General features: G+C 29.7%; 1 long non-coding RNA gene across 1 annotated transcript in view; it reads left to right on the top strand.

The window, feature by feature from the left end:
- LOC142322846 (uncharacterized) overlaps window positions 1–19,182 on the top strand; it is a 290,714-nt gene that overhangs the window by 162,527 nt on the left and 109,005 nt on the right. Inside the window, exon 2 of the long non-coding RNA XR_012755947.1 lies at window positions 82–170. This is a non-coding gene — a long non-coding RNA (uncharacterized LOC142322846). The remainder of the gene's footprint in view (window positions 1–81; window positions 171–19,182) is intronic.

Here is a 19,182-nt window from a genome sequence, read left to right as displayed (position 1 = left end):
TTGTGCCCCATCCGTAATAAAGGCCCCCTGTAATTGAATGAAAGAGATAGGAAAGTAAAGAATAATTTTGTTTTGTTTCAGAAACACGATTATTAAGGCAGTCTCGTTACATAATTTACGACAGTCGATTAATTTACGAACGTTATTGTAAATTTGTAAATTATAATAAGGTTAGTGATAATTTATTATAATTTTAATTGGCTAATTAATATTGTAGTTTTAATTGAAAGGTGAAAAAATGATTAATAAATGTTTTTACGCTTGTGCTTGTTTTTGCTTGATAATGAAACAAGTGGAATTTTCATCTATATACAGAACGGTACTGTCTACTGTAAAGTCTATAAGTGTTGGTTTGAAGTCTATTATTAGATAACAGGTATAGTAGATATAATACATCTAAAAAACGAATAATGATAAAAAGTAAGCATTAATTAATTAACGTGAAGATTAATTTCCATGAAGCTACAACTTAAGTTATCCATAATTCGTCCGTATTTATTTGACGTATGTTTTACTGAGACTAGTTGAGTAAAAAACGTATATATATATATACGTGTTTTTTTTTTTTTGGAATGTAACTAAGTAGTCAAACCGTGTATTTGAGGATAATATATTTCACCGGATTTAGTTTTCCAACTTATTTTATTACGTATATTACAATTCCAAAATCAAAGCTTATAGGAAAACAGGGAAAGATATCTTATCAAGACTGAGATGAATATCTATGTTAAAATTTAAAAAAGGTTTTAGTAAAAACCTGTTTGACTAATAAAGTCGGAAATCGATCTAAATAATTGTTATTTTCACATTATTGTTCGGTGCTTCGATTATTTTAAAATATTTTGAAATTCTCTGTAGTTTTGTTATATTATGTGGAATTGTATGATTCTTGCTTTTCTACCATTTTTGTTTGGAGTATTCATTACAATAAAATTCCATAAATCTCTGTATAATATCTCAATGTACTCTTCAAATATTCCACTTGCTACATTCGACAGTTATTAATTTCAGTTCTCTTCTTAACCCTTCTTAATATTTTAGTATTCATAAAAAGTCGATTCAAAAAAAATATGACTTTTAAAAATTAAAAACCTAAAACATTTTGGCAATAATTCGGTTAATGAACGTGCTTATTTTACCCTTGCACAAAAGATTAAAACAACATGAAGCTAGCAATCATCTGCTTCCGTTCAAAATTAAAAATATTCACAGCACGCTAATTCTCTTGAACGATAAAGTATTTATTTATTAACTTGCTACTGCAATAAACTTGTCAAAAAAATACCAAGTAATCGAACAGAAAATTACAGATTAAATTCACTATTTCAACCGTATATTGGAAGTGGTTTCATTATTTCCTCGTAGTAAGTATGATGAGTAACAACGTAAATTACAATATTAATGACGAAGGATCTTATTAAAAAAAAATAAAAAACTTCTGGAAGCACATATTTACATGTTTGGAAAATTAAACTTTCTTTTTTAGAGTCGGAATTTTTAGTCTTTGGCTTTATTAAAAGCATCATTAACGAGAATTGAGAATCGGTTGGACAGATAAGATTCAAGGTGAAGATGCACTCAAAAGCTTGGATACGAGCACCGAAATTGTTAAACTATTAAAAGAAAAAAAAACCGGAAAAATGCAGTTAAGACATGTAGAGAAGTATCGGTTTATATGTTTGACACTCCAAAGAAAAATCATAGAAAAACGAAGTTTAAATCAAAAGAGAATTTCATAGTTCAAGAATATAAGGCACAGGGTTTTGTGGTTGACCAACTCGTCTATTCTACCCCGTTCAGCCTCGACAAAATTGTAATTGGCCACTGGTTGGTAACCTTCAAAAAACGGGTACGATGCGTAAAGAAAATATAAGAATATTCGTTAATATGAATAGATATGATTTCGTAACTTTAATATGGAAAGAAATTTGAATTAATATCCATATAACGATTGAATAAATGTAACTTTTTTATATATGACAGGAGTTCATGCGTTTCGCAGTTTTGTGCATGCAAATTTAGGATTGTACTTCATTTGTATACAAAATTACTTATTTCTAAGAAATTTATTTTTATATTTTATGGTATGTTATCTGCTTATAAAAACCTAATGCTTTTTGATATATATATATATATATATCAATCTGTGTGTGTAATTACATTAATTTTTTCACCTTCTCTTCTTTTCTTCCATGTTTACTAATTTGAAGAGCTCTTTGGTTTATTTGAACCTTTATTTACGAGCGGGGATAAAAAAATAACGGGAATTATATTTTGGTAGGGGTATGATCGTAGTTCGTGCTTCTGTCGCTCGAAGAACCCTTCCGAGTCAGTATGCGACAACGCCGCTCCAAGAGGTAGTACGGAAACACATTCAATTTTTAACGCAGAGTTATTTACCAATTTCAGAGAAAAGTTGATGGCTGAAAATCATGAGCAACGCGCCACCGTCAAGTTTTGTTTCCTTATAGGAGAAAAAAGCGGTTGAAACACTGGAAATGAAATCAGAAATCTTACGATGAACAGAACACGTTTTTATAATTGGTTTTCACGCTTCAAACGAGGAGAAATGTGATTGAAAAATCATCAGCGCTCTGGACGTCCTACAAACGTTCAAACCGACGAAAATTTCGAAGAAATTCGGACACCATAAACCAGGGGGTCGTCGACGAACCAACAATTTTACCTGGAAGTTCTCAAAAGATTTCGTGTTTCTATACGGAAAAAAATCCGGACAGGTTTTTCATAACGATAACAATCCCGGTCGCACCGTGCAGCAGTATTTTGCAAGAAAAGAATGACCTCCTCATCCCATCGTTCGTATTCGCTCGCTCTCACCTTGAGACTTATTTTTATTTCAACAATTGAAAAGGAACCTCAAGGAAAAGGGATTGGCATGGTAGAAGAGGTAGAAAAAACAACCGATGCCTTAAAAATCATAACAAGTGAAGAGTTTAAAAGTTGTTTTTAGCAATGGAAAAAATGTTTCGTCAAGTGTATCGGATTTAATGGAGAGTGCTTTGAAGACGATTGAATTTTCAAAATGTAAAAATAAATACACGATTAAAAACATATATTACCGTTATTTCTGGGAATCCTCTCGAATATGACAAAAAAAAAAAACGTTCTGTTCAAGCAGAGATCTCTGCAAAAGTTCTAAAAATCGAGGAAAATACAAAACATGAGAATCTGTAACCACCACTAACTAATAACCCAACCGATAAAAGAAAGACACAGCAGCAAGGGACATTCTTCAGGTTCTGCGATTAGTAGGGAAACAATAATAAACTCCCTCTACCCTTGCGTTCCGTTCCAAAAGCAGGCTGAAAAATATGTTTATAAATACTCTTACAGTCTTTATTTTTACTTAATGTTATAACATTTTACGTAAATAGTTTTTAATTTGATCACGGTAAATCAGACTGGATTTGCGTCAGTTTCAGTTTAATTAATTGATTATTATTTTTACTGTCATCGTAATGAGTTAGACTACTAATTATTCTGTTAATTAATTAACTTTATACCAATTCTACGTAAATCTACTCTTTATAATTGACTGTAATCGTAGACCTTCAAATCATTTTAAAACATAAAACTAACTAAATTGCAAAACGTTATTTATTTTTAAAACATTCTTTATAAATTTCATTGGAATAATAACGTATAAAACACCAAACGACAAAATATTGAATTACGTTTGACGTTTTATTCACTCGACTTAAAAACGAAAAAAAAAATTGTTACAGTACACAAATAAATAATTCAATTTTTTTCATGTCATATACATATTTTTATTTACTACAAAGTAAGTCAACAATATTGCTGTCAGAAATATATTAACCCTTTTTAAATCCAAACAAAATTCGTATTCATCTATAGATTAAAGTTCAGTGAACACACAGAACCAAAGCAACGACAAAAAGAACAAATAATAAAAAAAGCAGTAAAATTGTAATAAAATAACAAGTTCAATATAAAACAGAAGAGCTTGAAAATAATCTACAAATAGATCATGTATACAATGTTATCAATCAGAGCTTACAAATTTTACACCGTATATAAAATCATTACTTCGACATGTTTGAACAACATAAAATTTACAAAAAACGGAAACATTTTATGTTACTAAAGGGTTTTTCTAACGGGTTCGAGACTGGAACTATTATTATCTCTCTGGTGGCCCCGCTTATGAAGGACCACATAATTAGCTCCAACACGGTTATCTAGAAGCATTGTTTTCAGCCATTTAAAAGGGATTCTTAAAAATGTTATAAAAATCTTTTTTTCTGCGTAAAGTTTTTTAATATTAATTATTTAAGAAATTAAAATTAATATTTTTCAAGTTCGTCTTAGCCTGGATATATTTTTTCAGTGAACACAACTATAACGATATGAAAGACGTAGAATTTGCGTTTATTCTTAACTATTTTATATGTTCGATTTTTCTAAAGGTGGCAGTAAGTTAGAATACGTAGATTTTAAATTGCTGTTGAATTATACTTTGCTGAAAAATGATTATTTCTCAGTTGAAAAATATTTTAAATTCTCAAAATTATTTCATTAATATCATATTCTATATTTTTCTGTTAATACTATACTATTTCTGAAATTAGACAGTCTCTATTTTAATATTACAACCTTGGAGTTGCCACGCCATCGTACTTTAATGAGGAAAATATAATATAAAAATACCAACCAGACTTTTGCCGGGAATCAAACCTAAGACCAGGTGATGTAAAAACATAACATGTTACTACACCAACTGGCCGGATAAAAGAATCAAAGTATCAATTTTTCTATTAAAAAAAAAAGCCTATATTATAGCTGTGTGTTTATTGTTAAATTAGCTTCTTGTTAGTTTATTATTTGTTACTTTGAGAAGAACTAACTTTATTTTGAAAATTATTACACTCGAAAACTTACTGTATTATCGTTTCGATTCATCCACCAGTTGCATGTTCACGCTCATCCTTCGCTTAACACCCATCCTACTAAAACTTCAGAATCCTTGTCTTTTAAAAGAACTCGGGTGAATAAAGGTGCTGGACGTATGTTGTCGGATCTCAAGCCAGCTAACTATTCGTTTCAAAAAAAGTTTTTCATCCACCCGATTCAACAAAGTGGAGCTCATACCGGGATGAAAGTTTACTCATCTCTATTCCTTATATAATTACAAGGAAACCGGTGTCAATCCCCTTAAATAAAGAAGCAATCATGATCACAATAACACGTTACAAACACACATGTTACGGATTTTGTAAAATGTATTTATCTTAAATAAATATTAACAACGATTAAGCTTTACTGAAAGTTATTAAAGTTTGATCAAATGCTCATTTGCTTCTATTGTTAAAAAAAAAGTCTTGAAAATGCTGCAAATAATAAAAGATGAATTATTCCCCCGTTCCTTTTATTAAATACATTTCATCTGAAAAGTAGTAAAGGTTTAATAATTACGCTGTTATGAATTAAAACTCTCATAAAGAAACAGGACTTTGTAGTTAATAGAAGGTTTGCGATTTAAAAATAGTTAACCGTTCTGAAGATAAGGGATGGGTGTCGTTGAGGAAGTAAAAACTTATTCCTGAATAGGTAAAGCAGCGCTTTTATTTACTGTTAATTATGGAAAATAATGAATGATTTATAGGGATTTAATAAAAACGTTTAAATTTTACTAAGCTTAGAAAATTGTGAGGCTGTAGCAACGAAAACTACACGATATTTCTCGAGGAAATGGTTTCATTTCTTTATCGTTTTTACACATTACATCGGCGTCCTATTGGATGAAATATTTCATAGGAAGCTATTCCCAGAAACTGGATCTCTTGGTGAGAAATACTCAAGAGGAGGTCAGCAGAAAGTATAACAATCATCATATTTATAAAGTCGGAGTATGAAGTTTCAAAATAAAAGATATAACAAAACAATTAATTGTGTTTTTCAATTAAGTAAATCTATGTAATGTGGTTCGTATTCCGCATACACCATATGTATCACTTGCAACCAGGTTTGGAAAACTGAAAAAAAAACTTTTTAAAAATATCGTTTTTTTTTTAATTTTATTAACAAAATCACCATAGAACATTGAACGTATAACAGTATTGTTATTTGCATGTCAGTAAATCAGTCTATACTGTAAATATTTAATTAAATGCGTAGAAATTGTAGTAGGTATTTACCGTAATAACTGTTATCAGTGCTCGAGTTTCCGACATCCGTAGAATCGCAATTATCTTCGTAATTACTTAACCACAAATAATCGTCCACAATTCCGTCGAGAGCGTTCGAAATACTAAAATAATCAAATCAACGGTAAAACTAAAATAAATCATAATCGATATTCCTGACCGAGCCGCAATAACCTACTCACAAAACTGTTTCAAAGATAGTTTCTAAATTTTACCAAATAATGTAGTCTCGTGTTGGCTATCTGATTTATGTAGTGTTTACCGAGTTTGGTTTTAAATGGTCAGTTCACGCAGGTAACTAGGGCTTGAAGAATAGATTCATTCCATCAAGAGTAATAACCTGATTACACCTTCCAACAATCACTCTTTGCTTTATATCATCAGTTCTATGATCCCTAAAACTGTCCATTACAGGAATGAAGAGATATTTTCAAAAACTGATCTTTTTTTGAAAAGGTTTTTTTCGTAATAAATTCATCCCAGACGCGTTTAATCCATTCCAATACTAATTCATTATTTATCCGCCCTTTTTATCTTGTGTTTGTAAGACAATACCGGGCAGAAATTTTTCACCTTTCGGTAGATTTTTTCTTTTAAAAATTACGGGTGGAGATTATTTTTTCCGCGTAATGTTATTTTTCGTAACCGGTAGTTCGTATTTGGACACTCTTTGTACTAACACTTTCAATTGATGTTGACATCTCGAAAATCACCGATGTCTGGTCTACATTCCCGATTTGATCTAGGGAATAATTGTTCCTTTTTCTTCAATTTATGATATATCTTTAAAACTTTTTCAGTCTGCCTTCATATACATCTAATAGCCGTTGTGCTATCGTTATCCTTCTTCAAATAGTAAAACTACGTCGGGAAAGAAATCGGCGTACCTGGCTAGGCTAGATTAAATTCATCTCTACCGATTTATTTCATCTACAATTTCCATTGATTTCATCTGACAAATTTCTGTAGAACTCGCGTATCTAAATCAATGTACACTCCACATATGCGCTGCAAGGTTTTCTTCTATTTCCAGATATTTCGCGTTTTCCGTTGAAATACTCTCTCGTTTTTATCGGCTATGAGAAAAATTAATTTTCTTTCTTTCTTTCGTCATTCACAAATACAGTACTATACTATATCAGATGTTCTGTCTGTAGCATGTTTACCATGATCCTTTGAGTAAGCAATAACACGTAAAGTTTCTGCAACAGTGAATGAACGCAGTCTTTTTTTTCATTCATTCTGTAGTTCTACTACTGTACACGAAACTTTTTCTTTTCTGAGCGGTAATTGTTACAGCGAAAACTGATCATAATAAAATTACTAAAAAATGATCATATAAGTTTTTGTATGAAATAAGAGTAGCGTATGTGTAAGAAAAATGCGAAGGACACCATTCGATAAGTCCTGGCGTCACGTCGAAGGCAAGAATTTAATTTTCTAATACCGATGATTATTCATAATCAAGTTTTTGCTTTATCTAAATAATTTATCTCGCAGGTTCATTGTGAAAACAAAGCGGTTCGTATTAAAATTCATTCTCTTCTATTCCGAGTTAAACTTTTAAGTTCTTAATAGTTTTCAATTCCTTTTTGATGGTCTATAATTTTTTTCAGCCACTCTTCTTTACAGCTTTTAGCTCTATTTTAATCAATCCTTTACCTCTGTGTTATATTCTAACCTATCAGGTCAAGTTAGATTTCCTATTCTGAAGCGTTCTTTTTAATTTTCTATTTTAGTTCACTATCCTCATTACTTCTTCATTTTTGTTTATGGGTTACATTTTTTCTAGACTTCTTTATTCCCATATTTCAAATGCCTTTATTATTTCTTTTCTCGTTTTTCTTAGTGTATATATTTCGCATTCATATAGAAATATACTTTACTTCAAATATAATATTTCAAAAGACACCTTATTCACGTTACGTTATATATTCTGCTTTGAGAAATTTTAATAAAACGCTAACCATTCATAATTATTAAATATTTATTATGTTTACGTATATTCTCGTTAAATTATAATACCTCTTTGTGCTCTCTGTAAAAGTCAAAACAATCTTTCAATCTCATTTATTTAGTTTTATGTATTATTATGGGTTTTAATTGCTTATTTTTAACAAATTTTGTTATGCTGGTCGGATCAGAGTTGTACAACGATTTCCGTTATCACGTACCGGCAAATTCCTGAATATTTATTTATTTTTATTGTTGCATTTCCATAACTAATTATTTAAACAATGTATGTTTTCGTACTTTCATCGGCCAAATTAAAAAATCCTTTTTCTTCTTGTATATTACATATTTTTTTCTTGGAATTGACGATGTCATATTTCTGTTATAATTGATTATTTTTTTCTGTATTATTTATTTACTGTTATATTAATCTTTATCCAACCAATTTTTTATGATTAATTCACCACGTAGCTCAAAGGTTTTGAAAGGGGAAGTTTGTAAAGATTGAAAAATTTTATGCCTGATCGGGGTTCGAACACGGAACTTCTGGATGAAAGGCCGAGACGTTACCATACAGCCACGGAGATCGGCTGAATTAATTCATACCATTTAAGATTACTTGCGCATAATCTTAGTTTCACCTAAATCATGTCATTAGAAAATTATAACATTTTTATTATTTCTTTATATTTTTTCTTATTATCTTAGTTGATAGAGGGAAGAAAAGGATTTCTCAAAGGTACAAAAAATTTATGTTATTTTTATTTAGTTAGTAACAATTTAAACCTTTCTAAATAAAAAAAAACTGTATTATGGTAATTTTACTGTGATTTGTTCCATTTAAGATGGCTTAAATTCAAATAAATTATTAAATGGACATATAATAGACCTACTGTAAACTAGCTTGTTTTATTTCATAGTTAAGTATTAAATTTCTTTTGATGTATGTCTGTTTACAATTGATTATTTCATAAATAAATAATGAAGGAATAATCATTAATTTTAGATCAGTAGAATATGTTATGCATGTTTATGGATAGAAATTAATTATAGAAATAATAATAATAATAATATTTTTGTTATCTACAGTGTGAGATTCGGAGTGTCATGTTAAATAAGTTCTCGTGGGTGGATTGAACTTATTTCATCTGAAGCAAAATAAATTCGCACTATTTTGCTTTGAGGAGCTTTAATAAAACGCTAACGATGTCATAATTATTAAATATTTATTACGTTTACTTATATTCTCGTTAAATTATAATATCTTTTTGTGCTCTTTGTAAATAAAAGTCAAAACAATCTTTCGACATTTAAGAATTAGATGTCAGATAATATCCATAAATATGAATCATGCATACCAATATTTAGTAAAATAGTAACTTCTAACTTTTACATGGATTTATAATTTATACGAATCTGTTAACTTTGAAAAAAAATCGCTTATTGGTAAAAACTAATTATATCCATCTCAGTCAAACTAGACAAAAGAATTATACTTTTTTTTTTAACTCAATGTAATATTTTGGTGTCCAGCAGAAAAAGGCATTATTATTTTTTTGTGTCTGTTTTAGAACGTTTCATTGAAAAAAAAAAAACGCTCATAATAAATTTCTCACCAGTTTATTTAATATTTTCCTTTACAGAACCAATTTACTCTATTGATGAGGTTATTTATTATGCTAATTAATATACAAAGAAACTTTTTTTTTTTAAATGTTTAAATAAGTTACGTACTCTATTTGAGTAAAGGAGGTTATTTGTCTCCTTTAACGCCTTCCAATTTTTTTTTGTATCGATTATAAAAATGTGTCATCCTTAATATTTGTTTTATATATTTATCTATTTTTATGTTTTAGTATGAATTTTAATTACTTATTGTTAACTAATTTTGTTATGCTGGTCTGATGAGAGTTGTACAATGATTTCCGTTATCCCGTCCCGGCAAATTCTTGGATATTTCATTTATTTTTATTTTTGCATTACCATAAGTAATTACTTACAACTTGGATCTGAAAAACGTGATATGTACTGCTCTTAATAAAATATCTGTTAACCTAACTCAAAAAATCCCATTTCACATCTCTATTACTGAAATCGTATCTAATGGCTTTTGTCTGTTTCCTAAATAGATAATGATGTATAATGTATATTAACAATTTTTAAATCTGATGTTATCAATCAATAGGCTATGTGACAAATAATGTCACAATTAATTTCTCAAACATGGTATCGCTGATATATTAAATGAATAAATCAATAATTAATATAATCCACTTACCAGCACGTTGATATGTTCTCTAGATTTTCTGGCTTACTTGGAAGCCATCATCAGGAATTGAAAAACTGCCATCATCAGGAAATGAGAAATGTAATAATTATTGATATTAGCATAGATTATGGGTTTTAAAAGCGATTTGCATTAATCTGACAAAAAAAATTAATGAAATATTTATCCAAAAACCCCCGAAAAAATTAATTTTCTTTTAGTTGGCGTCATGTGGTAGAAAACGGTCTAGATTGGTTGAATCTATGATGACGTCACACGTTAGTAAATATATCTATCATTGATCGCCGTTCCTTTGCGTTTTTTGGTGTTTTGCGGTTTTGAAACTATTAATTATTATAATATCAAGAGATATTGTGATATTTTACGATTTCCATATCGCTTTTTTTATTCTATCCGATCATGGACAGCAACTTAGTGAAAGCAGACAGCGGAAACCTGCCTAAAGTTACGGTCGGAGTTTTATTTAAAAATAACCCCGATTTTTATGCCGCTGAGCTTAGAAATATGAAGACACGTGCGTCAAGTAAAAAATTATGACACAAAGTGCAAATAAATAACTAAAATAAGCAAATATTCTCATATTTTATGATTATTAAAATCAGTGGAAAAAAATTAATTATGTTTTTAATAAATTTTTATTTGAATGGATGTATCGGCAGGTTAAGTTGTTATCAGTAGTAATTGGATATGTTGTACGTAGAAAGGATTAATGATTTTTAAAGCAACAGGAGTCAGATTTGTATGCATAATTTTAATGGATCAAGATATTTATGAAATAGGCCTATAATTTTGTCTGTATATCATAACGAAGATGTTGTTTTAGCTTATTGCTTATTACACATGTTATTGCTTTAATGAAACAATATTTTTTGGATTGAACTTATTTTGGAGATTAGAATTCAGTTAATTTTGGCTAAATTATTACGTAATTCGAAGGACACTGGAAAAAATGAGTTGATCAATTCAATGAAATAACTGAAAAAGCGGTGGGGGGGGGGGGAGGGCAAAAGTTTGTTCATAAAATTATAAAGTTTACATTTTAAGATGTTTTTGTTACTTTCAATGACTTACAAGCTACTTTTAATTACGGTAAAAAGTATATAGATTGAGACTGAACTGACAACATGATTTAATATGTTTTTTCTAATTCGTTAAATTAAGAATTTTTTAACCCACTGGGTTGTTCTAGTGGTAAAATGATTGTAAATCAGTTGATTTTGAAGTTGAGAGTTCTCAGGTTAAAATCGTAATAAAGGTAAGTTTTATTTAATTTGAATACTAGATTGTGAATACCGGTGTTCATTGGTGGTTCTTTACTGATACAGTTACATTACACTGATAAGTCGCTAATTACTTTAATTGTTGATATGACTATAAAAAAAAAAACTCTTGAGAGTAGAAAATATATCGGTCATTTTACATATTCTCCATATTAAAATATTTTACATATTATAAAATAACATGATCTTGGGTTAAGCTGAGAGCGGTAGGGCACCTAAATGACCAGTCGGGCTCGGGATTCCCCTTAGGTAAGACAACATTGAATTCTAACCTCAAACTAATTGGTGAAGTAGATAACCATCCATAATCTAAATATTATGTCTTTACAATGAAGTACTTATTAATAATAATATGTTTACTTAAATCGAAGTGGTCTTAACAGAAGAAAACAGTTGAATTATCTACTATATCATCAGGATTTCTGCGAGTAAGTTGTTACCACTTTTTGCGCATTTTGACATTTTTTGGAACACAGGAATAATTTTTCCGCTGTCTTTATTGACGTATTTTTGCACGCTGACACTACTCACCATTTGTAACTTATTTTCTTACAGTAAAAAATAACACAAACAGCAGAATGCTACCTCAACTTGTGACTTTTGATGTTTATTTACTGACGTGTGACGTCACTGAAGCCAGTGGACGCCATATTGCTCAAGATAGCGTTTTGGCGACTTATTTAAATAGTGCATTTTTATTTGCTATTTTTTGAAGAAATACATAAAATAATTAATAGTAACAACGTTTTGTGGGCTCGATAAACACTACCAAATCTGAGATGGTTTCCAGAAACCACTCAGATATTAGCTACTCATGAAGTAATAATAAAAAAAAAATACTTCTTTGTTACTCATTTATTATTTCTTTTTAAGTCCACTATTTTTTCTTCTGTAAATAGGTTAACGTTTGAAATAGATATATTTAGTTTTTTCAAAATGGATTTTCTTAGATTTCTTAGACTTATATTAATTTATAGCACTCTGATTCTTATACACATTAAAAATAATACTTATGTATGTTTCAGTTCTAATTTCCTTAAGATTTTTATTGATAAAACACAAGTTTGAAAATCATTTAAAAATGAGGGTTTATATTAGATAAAGGTCACCCACGCGTAATTTAAACATTTTTTCTTAAATATTTCTGTTAAATTTCAAATTTGATTTCTAATGTTCATTAAAGTAATAATTAACATGTTTAAAGGAAGTTATACTGAAATGTAACTAAAAAAATGTACTGTGGTTTTTATATAAGTAGACTTAAAAGGATCTTATTTAAATAAATGTTTTTTTTTCCAGAGAAGTAAGTTGGTTTTATCATCATATCTGTAAACAAAATTTCTTCCGGGAAAATGCAGTCGAGTGAAGTCATCAGAAAATATCGTATTAAATTCATTAGATGGTTTTATAATAAATAGTTAGATATATCGTTGGGTTATAACATTTAATATTTCGTTTAATAATATAATTATGACGTGGGAGACGAATAGAATTCTGAATGCGAGAAATCTGAGAAATATTTTAGCTTTTCAGTGGATACGAGAGAGTACAGGTCGGTCGTGTTACGGAGTAAATGTACTACCTTTGTACCGTTGTACGGTGTAATTAAGACAAGTTTAAGCGGTATTTCACTTGCCTGCTCGTGACCGCGAAATTGACAAAGTCGCTGTACTACCGTGCGTTTCAACCAAGACGGTTGAAAATGTGCTAGGAATGCCAACCGTGAATGTTTACAGCCGGTTAAATCCTGAAATTTACCTCAGTAATTACAAATAAATAATTGTAGACGAAAACGGTACCAAAAGTTACAAATATTTTTAATGTATAAAACGATACAATATTCAAACATAATAGTATATTACATTTGTATGACTGTATGTGCGTTTAAATTTTCACACATGAATTCACCAAATGCAAAATTGTCTAAAAATGATAACACAGAATTATTTGTAATTATAATTAATGCTTGTCCATATAGAAAAGGAATTCAATTGTAAAGAATAATTTAAAGGAAATGTGTGCAGTAGTTGTGAAGCGTGTCATTAGGACTTGATCCTGAGTTTCTAAAATGCGAACATTGAAATTTAATAAATAATTTGGTCTAAAATTCTGTTTGCTCTGGATTTAACAGTGTACTTCCTAAATTATTTTTCGCACTTAAATTCTTAATAACTTATAAAAAAATGGTTTCGATTATTTGTTTTTTTACAGCTGTGTTGTAGTTCATGACTCTAACACGATCGTATTTTAATAAATCAAAAACCTTTAAGCGCAAAGAATTCAAGAACTTTGAGACTTTGAAAATAAGCCTAGTTTCAATTTCGGAGGGATACGGTTAATTATTTCAAACGAATTCTATCATGTATTAAAAAATGAAAAAAATAATATTTATTTTATTTTAATCATTAATTTCTAATTTTTAATTCTTAATTATAAAAAAAACCGCTTACCTACAATTGAATTCAACACGTTCAAGCGCTTTCGGAATTAAAATCTATCTTTAGGAACTCTCATATTCGTTCTGTTTATGACATTAATTAAAACTTCACATGAAAATTGTTAGAAAATCGTGGTATTTGCGTAAAACATAACAGTTGGTCGTCGTATGTTTTAAAATTATATCAACGTAAACGCCCTGTCAAATTGGTGGTCTCAACTGTTGTGTTCTAAATTTTTAATGTAATATTATTTTAATATTATAATTAAATAATTTTTTAAATATAATAGTATTATTTTATTATTGTAATATTATTTTTAATTATAAATTTAAAATTTCAATTTTTTTCAATTGAGGATCATGAAACGTCGAAAAATTCAGGGAAGGAACAATTTTCTTTCATTCTTGCGTGGAACTGTAAGGAGTCTATTCAAATTAATAATTCGGGATTGGTTGGATCAAAGATCCCCAAATTTGCCTCGGCGATTTCTAGCTATAAATGGAGCATCTATGCTATTCCATTTTGAAGTTGGGGGTCTCACGTGGGTAATGATGTAGAGGGGAGAAGGGTCAGAAATCATCTTATAGGTCACTTACCATGAAAATTTAGTGATACCGATAACGATTATTTTCTAATAAATATTTTATAAAATTTCAAATAATGAGATAAAATGTAGTTTTTGTTATTACACATCTATAACATATCGGGGGGGGGGGGATTTAAAAAGGACATCACAAATTTAAAAGCATATAAAAATCTATTTAGACTTTTAAACTTAAAAATTTGGTTGAGGTCTCATTTCATATCAAAACACACCGAGTTTGTCACCCTGCATTAACTTTGGTTCAAATGGCTTCCGTTTGTAATGCGACATATTTCATTCCAGACTGTAACCAGCAAGTCGAACGTTACGTCTGCAGCTGTGAATAATTCGAAGTCTTAGCTCAATAAGATTATCAGGCAAAGGTGGTACATAAACACGATTTTTAATGAAACCTCACAAGAAAAACTCTAGCGGGGTCAAATCTGGGAAGCGAGGTGGCCACGCAATTGGACCTTCACGACCGATCCACCGACCTGGAGATCAAGTATGAAGAAAATCTCGGACTTCTAGGCGGTAATGAGATGGTGCCCCGTCTTGCTGATAGTAATGGCGTCTGTCTTGGTCATCTTCATCTAACTGAGGAATCAGAAAATTTTAAAGTATATCCAGATAAACTATACTGTTTTCAGTTGCCTTCTGGAAGAAGAACGGGCCGTATAGTCTTTGTTTGCTTAGGGTACAGTAACATTGACCTTGGGGGTATTACGAATGTGCTGCAAAGTTTCATGAGGGTTTTTGTTTCTCCATATTCGGAAGTTACAGGTGTTCACCTTGCCGCTGATGTGAAACGTAGAATCATCATTAAAAATTACATTGTCTAAAAATGTATCGTTGTCTGCAATTCTATCGATCATTTCCAAACAAAACTACAACCGAGCAACTTTTTCGTAATATGTAATGTGTTGAACCGTGGTTATTTTGTACGGCTTCAAGTGCAATAATTTATGTAATACCAGCCAAACAGTCATTTGTGGAATGCCAGTCTCTCGTCAGGCATATCGAGTTGATTTCTTCGACTACGTGCAAAGCTTTTTCTGAGTCGTTCCACATCAGCTTCAGGGACGCGTGGACGTCTTGGTGATTTTCTAACAGAACAACCTGTCTCGACGAAGGTTTGTTGCCAAGAGTAAATTGTATGCCTGTAGGAAACTCCCTACCGTACCCGCTACGAAAATTATGTTGAACTGCAGTTGCTGACTGCAAATCATGAAACCAAAACAAACAGCACGTTCTGCACCAGTAAATGTATCCATTTTTAACAACACTGGTGACAGCCCTGGTGACCGAATTCGGTATTCATGAACTAGATGAGTCAAAACTCGATGTGTTTTACTATGAAATGAGACCTCAACCAAATCTGTAAGCTATCTAAATAAATTTTTTATGATTTTAAATTTGTGAAGTGTTTTTTTAATTATGGGTTTTATTATTATATAGCGATTATAAAAATTTCGTTAAACTTAAGGCATATTTGTACTTATAGTTCTTTATTTACAATTTATTCGAATGCCGTACAATTTTGAGGAAAGAGCGAAGTTGTTCTTTAAAAATGTCGTACCTGTGATCAGATGACTCTTTAATCTAATCGGGACAGAAATTTACCTTTCATCATGTTATATTTTAGAAGATCAGCACAAAACGACATCGATCAATTACGTGATTATACCATCTGGGTAAATAATGCTCCCTCCCACGACTATCGAGAAATTATAACTATGATTGCTGCTTGATACTTTAAGGCTAGACTAACCCGCCGGGTTGGTGTAGTGGTAAAACTCGTCATTGTAAATCGGTTGGTTTTGAAGTCGAGTGTTCTCAGGTTCGAATCCTAATTAAGGTAGTTGCTTTTATTCGTATTTGAATACTAGATTGAGGGTACGGGTGTTCTTTGGTGATTGAGTTTTAATTAAGCATGAATCTCAGGTATGATCCGCTCTGTCTGTACAAGACTACACCTCGTTCACGCGTCACGAACAAGGGATGTGGCTACTTACGGGCCCCGAATCCAGAAAGCTGTGTGGGATACCTGGAGACTTTCAAATATTCCTAAAAAAATAAACTAACTTTAAGATTTCCTTTGACTGGAATTTATTGTTACATTATTTATTTATTTTCTGTTTGTAGAATACAAAAATGTATTAGGGATTTTAGTTATTTCTTCCGTCACATCCGTTGTTTAAAAATATTGTTATAATAGAGAAGGTGATAGTTTACCACCTAACACTTATATGTATCTAAGTAAATATAAATATAGTTTTTATATAAATCATAGTAACATTTAGTAAGTAATTATTCGCGGTTTTAAATAAATAAAATTTTGAAAAATTATAAATACGTTAATATATATTTTTTTAAAGAGGAAATATACAATCATTTACCATTTTATATTACCAATGAGTTTTACTGATTATTTCTAAGCGAGATTTCAAACTTTTCTTGGATAGTTTTGAGAATTATTTAACGTTTTTTCAATTTACTTCTTAATGATACTTGTGAATAAATTATATTTCATAATATGATTAGAAAGCTATTTTTTGCTACAAAAACGACCATTCATCACAGACGCCGATATGTAGGTCGTTACCGTTATTTAATAGATTATTTTATATTTGTAAAAGCTACCGATTTTAGTGATTCAAGAATCTTTAGAATTATTCTCGAAAAAAATTATTATTATGGTATATTCTGATTAAAAGATTGACTGCTATATCTAAATCAGAAACACTTGACTAACTGTTACAAAATTTTTCCCCCAATTTAAGTTTTCTTTACAATCATTTTGAACATTTTCCATACAAAATTTCATTCTACCTTAAATTCTGCGTAATTATTAAAAAAGAAATAAAACAATTATAATAAAAATAAATGTGGGTCAGACAGCATTTCTGTGAGTAAGACACAAATTGACGTCTAAAAAACAGATAATTTCAGCGAATGAGAGACAAATGTGTGGGAGTCTTATAATTGCAGTAAAAATTTTATTTACGAGGATGAAGCAAGGAAAAAACATTTATTTCAGTCATGTGAAATAACAAATTCTAAGAACACAGGTTTTTTGTAGTCCACGTGGAAAACACTTCCAATTTTTTTGTCTTAACTTTTTTTAATTTATTTTTTAAATTTAATTAATTAAAAAAATTAATTAAATAATTATTCCTATATATAAAGGATATATATATATATATATATATATAAAAGGATATCTGACATCAAAAAAAAAATGAAAGAAGTAGTTTTTAAAAATATTTAAAAGAAATTTATGAATACTATTTAAACTTTTATTTATTTATAACTATTGTCGATCTAATAGTGATTTAGGAAAAAAACAGTCCAGGCAAATATGCACAGCACATCCCCGAAATTGTAACTGATAATTGGAAAAAAAAAATTTCTTAAGCATATTACCAAATATAGTTCATTCACTGATGATATGAAGGAGCAAATTGAAAAAAAAAATTAAATATTCTCATCTAAATAATTAAATTAATCTAAAAATTACATTTATTTGTAAGAATCAGCTGTTAATTTATTACAATACCGTAAAATTTATAATTTTTGGGAAATACCTTTGTAACTTTTGAATGAGGCAAGCATAAAGAAGCTAAGTATACGGTTAGAATCGTTGTAATTTGTCCTTTTACAACATTACGTTTCTGTCCTGAAAAATAAGAAGTAATGAAAACCCTATGAGTTGGAAATCACTATTATACTGAGACATCAAAACGGATCTTAGGAGTCCAGCTATACGTATAGCTTAAGACCCAAAATTGGGTCTCACAGCAGTCAGCCTGTTAATATAAAGTAGAAACTGTATATCGAAAATACTTTTATTTTATTTACATAACTTTGTACTTGTTAGGTGTTATTATCAAGATTTCTGTTCTTGTTAGAAGAGCTGAATCCTTTTTCTTGTTTCTTATATTCTCTCTCTCTCTTTATATTTTGAAATTATTTCATTTTCACGGATATTATGTATCATTAACATAAAATAATTACATCCCCTTTAAAAAAAATCATCATTTTTATTTAAGGTTTTACTAATGTTATATAATAGACTCGCGCGCGCGCGCGCGCGCGCGTGTGTGTGTGTGTGTGTGTGTGTGTGTGTATAAATCATCCAATAAGCTAATATCAACTTGGAAGTAATAGCGTTTAATATATATTTAATTTACAAGAAAAAAAAGATGTATATATATATATATATATATATATTACTTATATTGTTTCTAACCTGGTGCGAGAAAATACGAGAAACTGAGTTATTGTCTTTACAAAGCTATAACTTGAATAGAATTATTTTTCTAAAGATATAATATTAATGTGCCGGACTACCTTTTACTATAAGAAGCGATCAACCAAGGATATATATATATATATATATATATATATATATATATATATATATATATATATATAAAATATATCCCGAATT

This window comes from Lycorma delicatula, chromosome 4, assembly GCF_047948215.1.
Source record: "Lycorma delicatula isolate Av1 chromosome 4, ASM4794821v1, whole genome shotgun sequence".
Taxonomy (NCBI): domain Eukaryota; kingdom Metazoa; phylum Arthropoda; class Insecta; order Hemiptera; family Fulgoridae; genus Lycorma; species Lycorma delicatula.
The sequence above is the reverse complement of the archived record's forward strand: the minus strand, read 5'-3'. Positions and strand labels throughout refer to the sequence as shown.